Source organism: Drosophila teissieri, chromosome 3R, assembly GCF_016746235.2.
Source record: "Drosophila teissieri strain GT53w chromosome 3R, Prin_Dtei_1.1, whole genome shotgun sequence".
NCBI lineage: Eukaryota > Metazoa > Arthropoda > Insecta > Diptera > Drosophilidae > Drosophila > Drosophila teissieri.
In genome coordinates this window covers 10205470-10218680 of record NC_053032.1, presented here as the reverse complement: position 1 = coordinate 10218680, position 13211 = coordinate 10205470, and the positions used below count along the sequence as shown (strand labels likewise).

The 13211-nt window shown below is 41.5% G+C and overlaps 1 protein-coding gene across 1 annotated transcript in view; it reads left to right on the top strand.

Annotated features, from left to right (window-relative positions):
* Positions 1-513: 513 nt before the first annotated feature.
* The window catches only part of LOC122620692, a 34691-nt gene continuing 21993 nt past the window's right edge, over positions 514-13211 (top strand). The window contains exon 1 of the mRNA XM_043798287.1: positions 514-1094. The gene's annotated coding sequence lies outside the window, so the exon portion shown is untranslated. The remainder of the gene's footprint in view (positions 1095-13211) is intronic.

The following is a 13211-nucleotide window of genomic DNA, read 5'->3' as shown; positions in this document are numbered from 1 at the left end:
TGTCGGGTTAGAATGACACTTATAAATACCCAAAAGTAATTTATTTTCAAATTGCGTGTCGGGCCTAGGAATATATTTTTATCTATTAGGATTCTTTTTTTAACAAATTCAACTGCTCAATATTGCCACTCCGTTGGATTATAATACAATTTAAATCCTACCTTGGTTTGTGTCCGCACTACAAGCAGTATATTTTGGATTTTCCCGATCGCCCTGATCGCTTTAGTATATTTTTCAAATGCCAGCTGGTGTAATTCAAAAGTTGACAAGCTGCCACTCTGTTCGCCTTCTTCCGAGAGAATTCAAGCAGTGCACTCTCCTGGCTCATAAAAATCCGTTAAAAGCTCCAGCCGCCGCTCAAATCTCGTTTCTCTCCCCATCTCTGTCCATCTCGCTCCCCTGAGCGCACCTTTCGCGAGGAAAAGGCCGCAGCAGCGCGTCTTAACTTGTCCGCGAAGTGCACCTTCGTGATCGGGGCCGCAAATGCCGCGCAGCACGACGCGATCGGTTCAGTCGCGAGCGAATCGAGTTGGAGTGCAAACGTCTCAAGCGGAATCTCAAGTTGTAGCGCCAAACGCAGCGGTCCGATCGGAGTGTACATGCCTGTGAATCGCTGAAATACAAAGTTGAACCAAGTTGGAATTTGCCACCAGTCGAAACCAATCTCGAATCGAATTAATATACGCGCCATTTGCATAAGGCGCAACTAAAGACGCGCTCCTGTCAGTTAACGTTAACCCACTTTCTAAACGACCAAAACCAAACCAAACCAAAAAAAAGAAGAATAATACTGCGACCGATATTCAGCAACAACGAAACCAATTAACAGGCAAATAATGCCGAGCAAATAACACCGAAAAACGTGCAAGTGATTCATGGTTTTTTTTCTTCCAAGTGAAGTGCTTAGGTAAAAATCGAAACACACATACTGCACAGCTTAAAAAGCGAAGCTGGCTGGAAAACGCACTGGAAGCGATAACGATACCTGGAACGCCCCCATCCAACGACTGTCAGTCAGTTGAAACCGCAACTGCAGCAGCATCATCTACTCGACCAGAAACAACAACAAAAAATACGGATTGCAAACAGCCCGGGTAAGTTACACCATCGTACATCATCGCACAAAAACAACAAAATCTACCATAATGTTGGTTCATACACACACACAGCTCTCAGGGAGCCTTTGCATTCCCTTTCCTCAACGTCTGCAAACGGGTTAGCAAGATGTGGCTAATAACGACGATCAATAGGCCTGCAAAAGTGCAACACAGCCGACTCGAGTTAGAATGCATTTCATGAGGTTTTCGACTAAGCAATACCTGGTACTGGTAGTTACATATATACATATGTTTTTCTTTCCGCGAAACTTACGTGTCATGAATCATGAATTGATCAAAAATATATTAACAAAAAAGCATCCTGGCTCAAAAGCTTTGTTAATAATTTCCTATTACAAAAATGGTTTTGATTTCCTGGGATAAGACTTTATGCTGAATTGAGTTAAATTTAAGATTTTAATCGAATAATCCCGAAACCAGTTTCGAGATGTTGGAGTACATACTGTATTTAGGATCTCGAAATCAATATCTGACTGAAACAATATGTTAATCCGATTAAGAAAGTGTGATCAATGCCCGATCAGTTTAATTTCTGTTGACTCCGCAAAAGGAATTTATCAAGAGCGAAAATCACAATCCAAATGGATTTATAACTGCCAAATCGGAGGGCCAACATGCCCCAAATAGGGAATGCCCTTGAAATGCGCGTCTCTTTGGGGTCCTTCTGTTTTGGGGCATGCATTCCATATTTCATAATCCGCTGTCTGGCAACATAACTTTTAGCACCTTCGAGCACCTCTGCAGTTTCGCAGTTTCGCATTTCACCGATGCAAAGACACACACACAAACACACTCACACTTTACACCCGAGGGGGCTATAATTTCTTTGGATAATTATTACTCGTCTGGCATATTTTTTTGCTGGCATTTTAAAGCTTTTTTGACCGGCGCTGACTCTGTGAAATATTTTGCGTTAAAGCCACAACTTCGGTTTTTGTTGCTTTTTGTGCGCTCGTTTGCATAAACACCTCAACGGATATTTATTTTTCTTAATTTAAATAACTCCGTTTAGAAAATTTCTCCTTTAGCAGCGCTAAGTAAAAAGTGCAACGGATGTGTGAGCAAAAACAAATTTAATGCTAATATGTATATTGATGTCATTTGATCTGCCCTTTACTCGATTTTCGACAATATCTGCAGCAAACGGGTTTGGTTTCAGTTATAAAACAAATACGAGTTGCCTGGGAAGTCTTAGGAATGTAAATCGGGAATTCGAGATGCTCTAGGTAACGAAAGCGTTGGCCGATCTGGAAAGTGACAAAGCCACTGGTTTAGATGACTCAAGTCCGCCATAGGTCGCGTAATAGAATTTACACATGACTCAATGTTCTGGCAAGAGTCCAAGCATTTGGATATTTTATTTTTGGTGTTTCCGTTCATTATTGTTTTGAGAGGACGAGAACTTAAAGATATCTTTTTCTCGTTTGCTGCCAGATAACCTCTTCTGTGTATTACTAATTTTCTTACTTCCAAGTTTTCAGTTCTTGGTATTATTTTAAAGGCTTTATACACTAACTAACACTTACCCCGTTCTAAGGGGCTACTTTTCAAAATCAAGAGAGCCATGAAAGAAAATTATCAATCCATTATCAAATAAAAGTCTCTTTGTTTCAGTATGATTTTATTCAACTTGGCAGTTCTGTCGAAGTTGTTTTCTCAATGGCCGGCACATGGGACCGTCCTTTTCGCCCCTTTTCCACTTCTTGTGGATGTTGTTTGCCAACTGCATTCGAGACGTAACTCGTAGCCAATTGCCATGAATGAAATTCGCATTTCATTACACCGATGGCCAGTTGACTGCTGCTTGTGTGGTTTTCAACAATCAACGACAATAGCTACGCACGTTCGCGAAAACCAAAAAGAAATTGTCAATAAAGTGCGAAAGGAGACGGCTGGGGCTGGGCAAAAGATACAAAAAATGCGAAAAAGAAACAGAAATTGCCACAGAGAAACGTGTTGCACCGCCACGGGCTTGGTGGCCCATCCCCATACCACACCATACCATACCATACCATACCATTCCATCCCAGTTCGAATTGAGTGCAATCGTGATACAAAGTGGATGGTGCGGACAGGGGGCGCCCGTAAATTCGAATTAACTATCGGCTAGATACCCGTACTTTCACAAAACTCGTTCGGACAAATGGCACAAATATGAGCATTTTATTTGCTGCACTTTATTTTCTTCGTTTTATGCAATCTTTCGAGATTTTTCATTTGTTTGTTAGTGCGGCGCATAGTTGCTTTATTAGCAACGTGCCAAACGCAAGCAAACAGAAGGCAAATCAACTGAACAAACAAGAAGTTTGCAAAGGGAAAACTGCATTTTGGCACGAATTTTTCAGGGGGAGCGTTACGCAGTAAATTTAATGAGAAATAAGCCCCGCAATAATTATGCATCCGAAGCCAACTTTCCACTTTTCCCCCAAACTGCTCAGCATTTCCAAGGCACGCACTTGCTTTTGTTTTATTTCTATTATTTTATATTGTATATAGTATACATATAAGGCTGTGTGCGTCGCTCATTGTTTACCAAATGTGTGTCTTAAATTGTTTGCTTTCATTGCCGTTTGCATAATAATTGAAACGATGCAGATTAAACGTCTGTGGTCATGGACTCCAGTGCCCTTTGTTTGCCATATTTTGCCATCAGCAGCCCCAACTCATCTCCGCTTTTTCCCATGCTGAGTGGGCGATAAGCGAAACGTGATTGATTGAATACAACAAGCTGGGAGAAAAGCGATATGACAGGTCGGGGACTTCGAATGGGTCTCGCTCTGTCTGAGTGTCTGGGTCTCATGGGGGTCTGGCCCCAATCCTTATCAGTTGCCTCCGTTGCGGGTGATTTATCACAGGTTTTGGGTCTCATTCGATCAGCAACAGCTGCAGATACTGCTCGCTGATAATTGCAATCTTGAACTTTGCGAAATCGTGTTTTCTAATCTGGTTTAAAAGAGATTTGACGTGATGTTTACAAGTCAGGTGTTTGTCAAGTATAATTGGTTTTTGGTCTAACTGATTATTGCTTGCGAATTTTCATTAATTTGTTTATTTTATTAAACATAACATTTTCTGTTTATTTGGGTTGTTAAAATAATTACTAAACAACACGTGCTTAACTCAATTCTTACTTTTCTTTAAGACGCTTCTATCATCCATAATAGTACTTATTATTTATCTAAACGAAATGCCTTGCGGGTAAAGATGGTTACTACAATAAAAGCAATTACTTGCCATCAATTCTTTCTCTACGATGACAATTGTTTCCTATTTATGGTTGCTTCCGAGAGTTAAAAGTTCAATTTCCTCTGACACCCTTCTTTTTAGCCGCAAAATAAATAAATAACTCAAGCCAATGATAATTTTTTTCCTTTTTCGTCAGTAAATCATCGGCTTGTTGTAAATTTTTCGCTTCTCTCTCTGTCTGCATGTGTCGGCCGTCTCTTTTTCGCCTATCTTCTTTTTTGTGGTGCGTCAAGTTGGCACGACAGGCGGCGGGAGAAAGTTTTTCTTTTTCTTTGCCAAACTGGAGAAATAAAACCAAAAAATTAACGCCAAAATAAAAAACACAAACAAAGGTGAAAAAACGCAACAAATCTGTTGAGTGTGCAATGCACACATGTGATTATATATCCATACTTATATAAGCTATACAAGACATTGTCTGGGGCATTAAAAACGCATAACAATTAATTGTTGAAAAAACAATCAGCGACAGCAAATGAATCAAAAGTAGATGACACTCGAGGATATTTGCGATAAAACCACAAAACAACACCCCACATGCCAAATTTGAATGGGGGTAAAATGATGTTTTGGCCACCAGCTTGTTATTTTTTCAACAAGCATTCCACGCATGGCCATCAAAGTAAATGACTTAATTTATGCCTCAAAATGTGTCGTCGAGCGGGCGGCACTTTCTACCACCACCCAACAAAAAATACAAAGCGTTTCTTGCGTAAGCGACTTTAAACGCATGCAAAACGCGTGCAGCGAAAGCAGGGCAAACTTTTGTGTACTTATATAGTTACATCAGATTCCCAGTGACACGGGGTCACTGGAAATTAACTGATAAAAGCTGGGCGAGTAGCTCAAGTCTTGGACTTTGCTCCCCGGCAAATCAATACCAACTACCACATCGTAAATAATTGAGACCGCCCAAGCCAAGGTCTGACCCTTATTCCGGCCTTATCAACTGGGCGAGCTGCACTTTTCCGACAGCCCCTGCAATTTATGCCCCCGAAAATGGGGAAAAAGTTCTCAAGTACCAGATGATCCCCCGAAAAACGGGCATAGAAACCAATTTCAAATTTCGAAATTCCAAATTTCCCATTTCTATTTTTAAAAGTCCACAGGAGCGGAGCGACGTTGCCTAGTTTTTCCAATTTATCTCCGTCCAGAAAGGCAGAAAGGGATTTCAATTAAGCGAGATATTCAAGTAGCTAATAAATAAATGTGTTTGCTATCTCATGGATATTGATCAACAAGAGAATTCCATTAACCAGAAAAGCTGGGTGGAACTTTTCACAGATTGCTCAGGGCTGACTGTTAATGTTAATTCAATTATATTCAGTAAAAGTAATTTATTTTTTCGACTCGGAAAAGGCGGAGAAAGAAGGAAGGCTGAAAATGAAAAATGAAAGCGTTCTTAATTGCAAGCGACGACACGTCAGTAGTTTTTCCATTTTTGTACCTATGTACATAGTTGGTTTCTCCTACGCTTACAATATTTATGGGCATGAAATGGAAATATCTGGCCAGGATCCTCGCCATCAAATTTCAAAATTTATTTGCGCATGCGCAGCGTCTGGCACGCCATTCAAAGTTGTATCTGCATGCGCATGAACAATATACTTAAATGTATCTGTATCTGTATCTGTATCTGTATCTGTATCTGCGACTGCGATCGCTCTCTTCTTTCACTCCAGACATTTTCTAATAATTGAAAAGCAAAGTGTGGCCACGGCGGCAAATTGAATTATAATTTCAATTATGAACCGTTGAAAGCGGAAGAAAAGCGAGCAACAAAAGCGCCTATTGAGTGGAGCCGAGTGCGCTGTAAACTGTAAATGAGGTTGCTGGGGCCACAGATTGTTGGATGCCAGATACAGATAGCGCCCAGATACAGTCGAGTGCTAAGCATGTCAATCAAGAAGAACAGTAAGTCTCTGCTAGCCCTAACGATCAGCAGCTCTGCCCCTTGGGGCCCAGCACGATCCCAATCTGAATCCCAATCTTGGCCAGCTTTAATTGCCACCTAATGGCCGAAAAGTATACGCCATGTGGGTCAGGTCACCAGTCGACAAGCGGTGATTGTCATAAATAAATATAAAAAATGAGCTGTCAATGCCTGGGCTCCGGCTCCAGGTCGTAAGTCTAATAATGCCCTATGAATGCATCTTTGTGCGAGGCAGACTTGCATAATGTGTCTCTGGCCGACTTAAGAAACGTTTTCCGGCTGCATTGGTAACCCCCGGCGGATGAGCAATCCATCAGAAATCACTTTCAATTGAGGCAGGTTGGCAAATCGCATTCGGTCTGGTATTTATGGCCTTGAATTGTGGTCAAGTCGGGTCGAGGTCTGAGTGATTTCATCGCACTGCCGAAGAAAAAGGTAACAAAAACGAAACGCCAAGTTGTCAACAGCTTTAGCGGCTCATTATAATTTTCGCTACAAAGCCCGATGACTAAACGCAATCAGGTTTTGTGTGCTGCCGTAGTTGTCAGTTGGTTTTCGTTAGAATTTCCGATCTGCGATCTGCGATTGCCGTTTGCCATTTGCTTCTTGTCTGCTAATTGACCAAAAACAGCTGCCTGGGCGATATCAGTTCGCTTAGATTGGCTAACCATTAAGATTCTTGCTTCATCGCTCCACCTGGCGGCGCCACTCGGCACTAATCGAATTATTAAGTGTTGCACTTGCTACCGACCGACACAATGCAATGAATAATCGCATAATTATCTGCCTCCGATTACGAACTCATTGAGCCGTGGTCCACCAACACAAACAGAGGCATTCAATGTGTGCAATATATAGCTGGCTGGCGAGATTTCCTTGTTTACAGCCAACCGATCGAAGTTGAATTCGAAGTTGGACCAGTTCCGGCTCCACAAATCAGTTAGCCTGACTATCTATCTGGTGGACTGTACTGCATGGTAATGGCTAATAATTGCAGGCCACGATTTCGCAAAATACAAAAAAGAAAGAGAGCCGATTGAGGAGAGAGTGATGCACTGGACATCGATGGCAAACGCCAATAAAAGCGCGCTTAATCAATTCGAAAAACAGCTTCGATTGGCAACAATTGTAGCCGCTCCAGATCGCAGATCGACGATTTATGGTCCATGGTAGATGGGGATTTATATCCTCCGAAGTCACGTCCAGGCGGCCTAAGTTATATTGATGGCTATTCCCAAATCGCTCCAAATCGAACTCAAATCCGTGATTTAGTGAATGCCTTTTAAGTCCCTCGACAGCACGTGCATCATTGGGGCATGAATCGCCAGGCGTGCGGTGAATTTCCCTGGCATAATTCCTCAACTGAACGTTGGTAGTTGCACTCGGCTTTTTGTGCCAAAGCCGCTCCAGTTGGTGCTGCATTTGTGTGGGCTGTTCTTGGCCTGGAATTTAGACTTCGGACAGGCAAACTTTTTGGCTTTGTGGCCGCCACTAGCTCGTCGTAACTGTAGCTGCACGGAGAAAAATAATGAGTTTTCTACAGTCTTAAAGATCTATAAAACCAATATAATGTACTAATACCTCATCTTTTTGAATTATACAACTATACAAAAAAAAAATACAACTTTTTAATGGTCTCACGTTAAGTTATTTAAACTTTACTATCAGATTTCCATTATTCCATTGTCTTTAACTATCGTAGCATTTATGAGATATATAATCTATTGAATTGCCAATTTCTCGCCGTGTATGTGGGTGGGCGCTTATTGTGGCAAGTGAAAACATTTTGAAAGTCGTTTTAAGTGGCACATGGAAATGTTTTCCATGTTCTCGCTGCAATCATCTGCATGATTGTGTGAGTGAGCTTGTGTGCCTGGCAACATGGAGTAATTTTCCATTTCTAAAATGTGCAAAATGCGTTGATTTATGGGAGCCCAAGTTGGTGTAAATAATTACCAAGTCGAGTTGGGGTCAGGGTCGTAGCTTTTTGATTACAATTTAAGCTGGTTCAAATATGTATGCTTAAGCATTAGCCCAAATCAGAAACCTTACACTCAAACTCCCCATATTATTAAGTCCATTATCCAATTTTCAGTTCGCACTCTGCCAACGTTATGAAACATTGCCAAATGCAACGCCCAAACATATTGAGTCAGCCTGTTGCTCACTTCTGTTTACCCAACAATTAGGCACAATTACAAAGTTGTGCAATTAAATATTGAAAACTTGTTTATTTGCTCAGGCTTCGGCTTGTAGGAAAGAAAAACTTTGCCAGCTCCACAGAGACTTCCTTAATTCCCCGGCAAGCATGGAAATATTTCGAACAATCTCTGATGAAAAACAGTCAACTTTGGCTTCCGTTTCGGTTATGACAGGCAAGCGAATAAGGAGGAAACTTTAAGAAAAATATTTTGTAATTAATTAATCAAATTAAACGTAAACGAATTTTATAACAACTCCAATATTTTCGGTGTGACCAATTTGCAGCATTTAAGCAATCAAATTCGATTTGTTGCAATTAGTGGGGCTTGGTAATTGAGAGCGACAACTGGAAATTATGCAAGTGATATATGGGAGTAAAAACGCCCAGCTTCAGTTTTAATTAACGCACCAAAAGTATCTCAAAGATACTTACTGCATTCATGAATCTCGATTTGGGCTTAGTGTGTGAGCAGCTCTTACTGAGTTTTTTTACTTCAGTGCTCACATAACAACGACATAAGCCGATTTGGGTGTTTTTCCTCGAACTTCCTGCTCATTATTATGACAACATCCATCCATTAGACCCATAGACCCACATCACTGGCAGTCCGATGCAAAACTGAGCCCACGAATGAGTGAATGGCTGAGTGAGTGACAGTTTTGCAGCTGTAAGCGCCAGATTGCATCGAAGTTCTCCCCCAGCTTCTTCTCCGGATGAACGACCTCGATGACGACGGCTTCTGGATTGAGTTGCACTGGGTGCCAAGATGGGAATGAAAATGGAAATGGAAATGGGGATCATCCAGGGAGTCGGCGGCATTTGAGTGTTTTCAATTGCTACTCCGGGGAATGCGACCCAGGCTCGCCATTAGCATCATCATCCTCTTCATTTTTTGCCCTGCCTCGTTTACCGCACTTAATGCATTTGGCCCTTCGGTGGAGCTGAAGTCCAGGGCATCGACTGCAATTATGCACTTGGATATTCCCTTGACTCACCAGTATTACACAGAGAAAACAGAGGTGTATAAGGTAAATATTATATAAGTTTACTAGCACCATCTCCCTGGGAATGAACTTTTAAAGTTACTTTAAAAAGTTTACAATTTCAGGATTTGAACATTGAAAATAGATTAATAGAGTCAGTGAATAACAAGGTACCTATACTATCTAAAAAAACAAGACCATTTCATTAGGAATTAAAATGAAATTACCTATATACTTTGTGTATATGTATAAAGTCAACCAAATATAATTCAAGTATATTTTGGATAGAACTTTGTTAATATTTGTAAATACTTGGTAGCTTCTTACTCTATACATACATCAAGTATTCCGAGGTAGAGAATATCCGAGAAGGAATATCACTTTCATAGGATTTTCTCAGTGCATGGTTGCTCTCGATTGATTGGGCTGACATGCATGCGTGCAGTTCGAGGCGTTTGTTTTCCACATGCAAAGGCCGCACAATCAAAATATTTTCCCATTTTCAAGCCCAAGGCAGCACACATACACATGCGAGTAGGAAACTTAACAACTGAATAAAAATATAAACAATGGTTGGCATTATCAAGGGGAAGGCTTTTGGCAGCCATCTAGAGGTCATTTGTGGAATTTCACAATATCTCCAACCCCCCTCATGAATATGCATATGTTCATCGGATCTGTGCTGAAGATTGTAATCATTACGATGATCAGCCAATGACCGAACACACTGAGAGTTCAGGCCAAGCCATTTTGTATCTCTTTTTTTTTTTGCATTTGACTGGGACGGGACTTCATTATCGCCGCTTTGAACAACGGCTTTTGTGCGCCTTTTTATGCTCCCTGCCAAAGCGAAGCGTTTTATGCTCCGGCTCTTGACCGGTTTGTACAGCTATCGAACAGCAGCAAAAAATAAGGCTGAGAGCAACAAGTTGCCGGCTAGCCAGGGGGCCGAGAAAAGCCAAGAAAAAGAGCTCTGAAGTTAAAAGAAACGGAATATTTCGCAATGCGACGAGGTCGAGAAGGTGCCCCCAGATAAAGGTGCAATCAAATGTGTGCTACCAACTACTACTGAATACTGGCTACTGGGAAACCGAAACCAAAACGAGAAAAACACGGCACAGATATTTGAGAGCTATCATGCCAGAGGCCCATTAACCTTAGCAGCCGGCAAAAAAAAATGGTCAATGCTTCATGTTGCCGTTGGCCAACATTTAATATTCAAAATTTTGGTTTGTGGCTTTGTTTGTTGGCTTATTTACTTTGGACAATTACAACGAAGGCTAAGGCCATCCGCGGAGAAAGAGACGGCATGCGTGGGCGCTGTTAAGTCAATGTTAAAAGCGCATGCTGGGCCAATGTTAAGTGCTAATAAGTAAACTCTGCAAAACAAAAAGAAAACATTGCCAATTGAAGACACTCTTATGTCATAGACCAAAATAGCCAATCGAAGTGGGTAGAGAAACTGAAGATATAACAATAATATTATAACTTCCGAATAAGTAAGTGTCATCCGGCGTAATAGGTAAAAAAGTAGTTGAAGAGATTTATGGGTCCATGCCTTCCTGGCTTTGTTTTCCCTTAATATATAATATATGCTATTTTGAAAATGATAATATTGCGATAGTACTTTGATCAATGGCACTACTTCAACCTAAACTTCACTTACTTCCAAAAACTTACAGATTAACTTATCTATTGAAGTTTAAAATACTTGATGGGTCGTAGTTTTAAGATATAAAAAAACGGAGTGTATTAATTTCGATATCTCGTACATCAAATAGTTGCAAATGAGCCAACAATTTTAACCCTACTAACAAGAATCCACAAACTATGCGAAATTGACGGTAAGCTGTTCCGCTCTAAAGAACAGAGTGTATGAATGGCAGGCCCAGATGAATCTGGATAGACTTGTTTACTCGGGCTAAACGAAAGCTGCCTGCTAATCGAAATGTTATCACTTATGCATGGCGAGAAGGAAATCGGCAGGATGCCGTCAATTACAATTACGTGAATTGCATAATGCCCCGCACAAGGTGACACCGCGCTCCACTCACTCGAGCAGAAAAGATGCATCTACTTACGCGAGCGGCTCTTTTATTAGTCAACTGTCTCCCATTTGATGGCGAGCAGCACTCTAGGTGGAATATGCTTATAAATAAAAGTGCAAGAACACTATCTGGAATAGGAAGAGGGATACCCAGCCCAAGCGGAACTGATCACTTAAGGCAGCGGAACGGGGAGGGCCTAATAATAGCCACAAGGGGTACGCACAGTCGCCGCCAGCAGTATAAGTCTAATTATATATTTAAAATGCAGCCCCAGCTGAATAGCCCGCAAGTTGTTGTTTAGGAAGCGCATAAGTGAGGCACGATCATCAGCCTGATACTGTGCGCTCCCCCACAACCGATGACGATGGAAATGCATTTCCACCCTGGCCGTTTTCTCACTCAGCGAAAGCGCTCAGATTAGACCCATCACTGAGAAAAATTATAAATGCCTGCAATTTGCCTTCGTTACAATTCGTTTTGCACAATGTTTTAACAAGTGATGATAAGCCTATATTTCATCAACTCCGATTCAAGGCTAAAATATCCCAGTCTCAAGAAATTATCTGCTGTATTACAACTACATTTTCTCCAAGTGCAAAGCCCATATATAGGATGCACACACGTGCTGCATGATCATGTGATTTATGACCGCACTCCCCAAAACGGTAATAACAACTGGGGATTGTCATAAAGATATGCAAAAGAAGAAAGCTAACCTTTAACCGCAGACGAGGCTATTTGGAATGCTCAAGAAATGCGGATTGTATCTTCATTTGCCCCTTTTTGTTTTTGCGACATGCCCGGCTGGTCAACGAAACTGAAATATTTCGGTACTTTTGCTTTCCGACTTTAATTGAGTAGCGGCGAATGCCGATTTCCACTGGCCACGCACAGTGCGCGTCATAGGTATAGTATCCCAGATGTAGCTCGCACGCACACCAGCGCACACGTACCTGTTAATTAGGTTCTGCCTTCGGCGTGTAGTTCTATTTTATTTATAAGCTCATAATTATGCTCTCGGCCTCTCAGCTCGGCGATATTCGACTTGATCTGGGATCGTCTTGGATCGAACCACATATAAGGGGTCGTTCAACCTACGATCAATCACTCGGCTGGCTTACTTCTTTTGTTTACAATCGCGCAGCATTCTCAACTCTCCTTTCCACAAATTCCTATACTCCGATATGCCTGAGTATATCTATCCATATAACATACATATATCTTCCATACCATCTAATAGCCATTATGCGCATTACGCTTCTCGTGGCTAATTAACAGCGCACAAAAATGCGAAAAACTTTCAATGCCTTCTTTGCAGTTGTCTCTGTCCAATTTGCCAAGCTTAGAAATGCAAATTACCAAAAACAGCGAAAAAAAATACAGAAATTCAAACAAAACTCGGACAAAGAGCTCAGTGAGTGATGGCCAGTGAAGGGAAGTTCTTTGTTCGGATCCGGTTCGGATTCTCCAGCTAAATAAATGCGAGGCATCTGCAAAGTGTCTAATTAAATGTGCCGAATTTAATGATGATAACTTTGGCTTAGACATTGCCTGCAGTTCAATTTTGCCCGGCTCTGACTTTTGCATTTTGGCCAACCGGTCAAGGTGAAAGTTGCGCCACCTGCCCACATGCCACCAGCCACCAGACATCATGCCTTGACAGATTACCCTCCCCGTGAG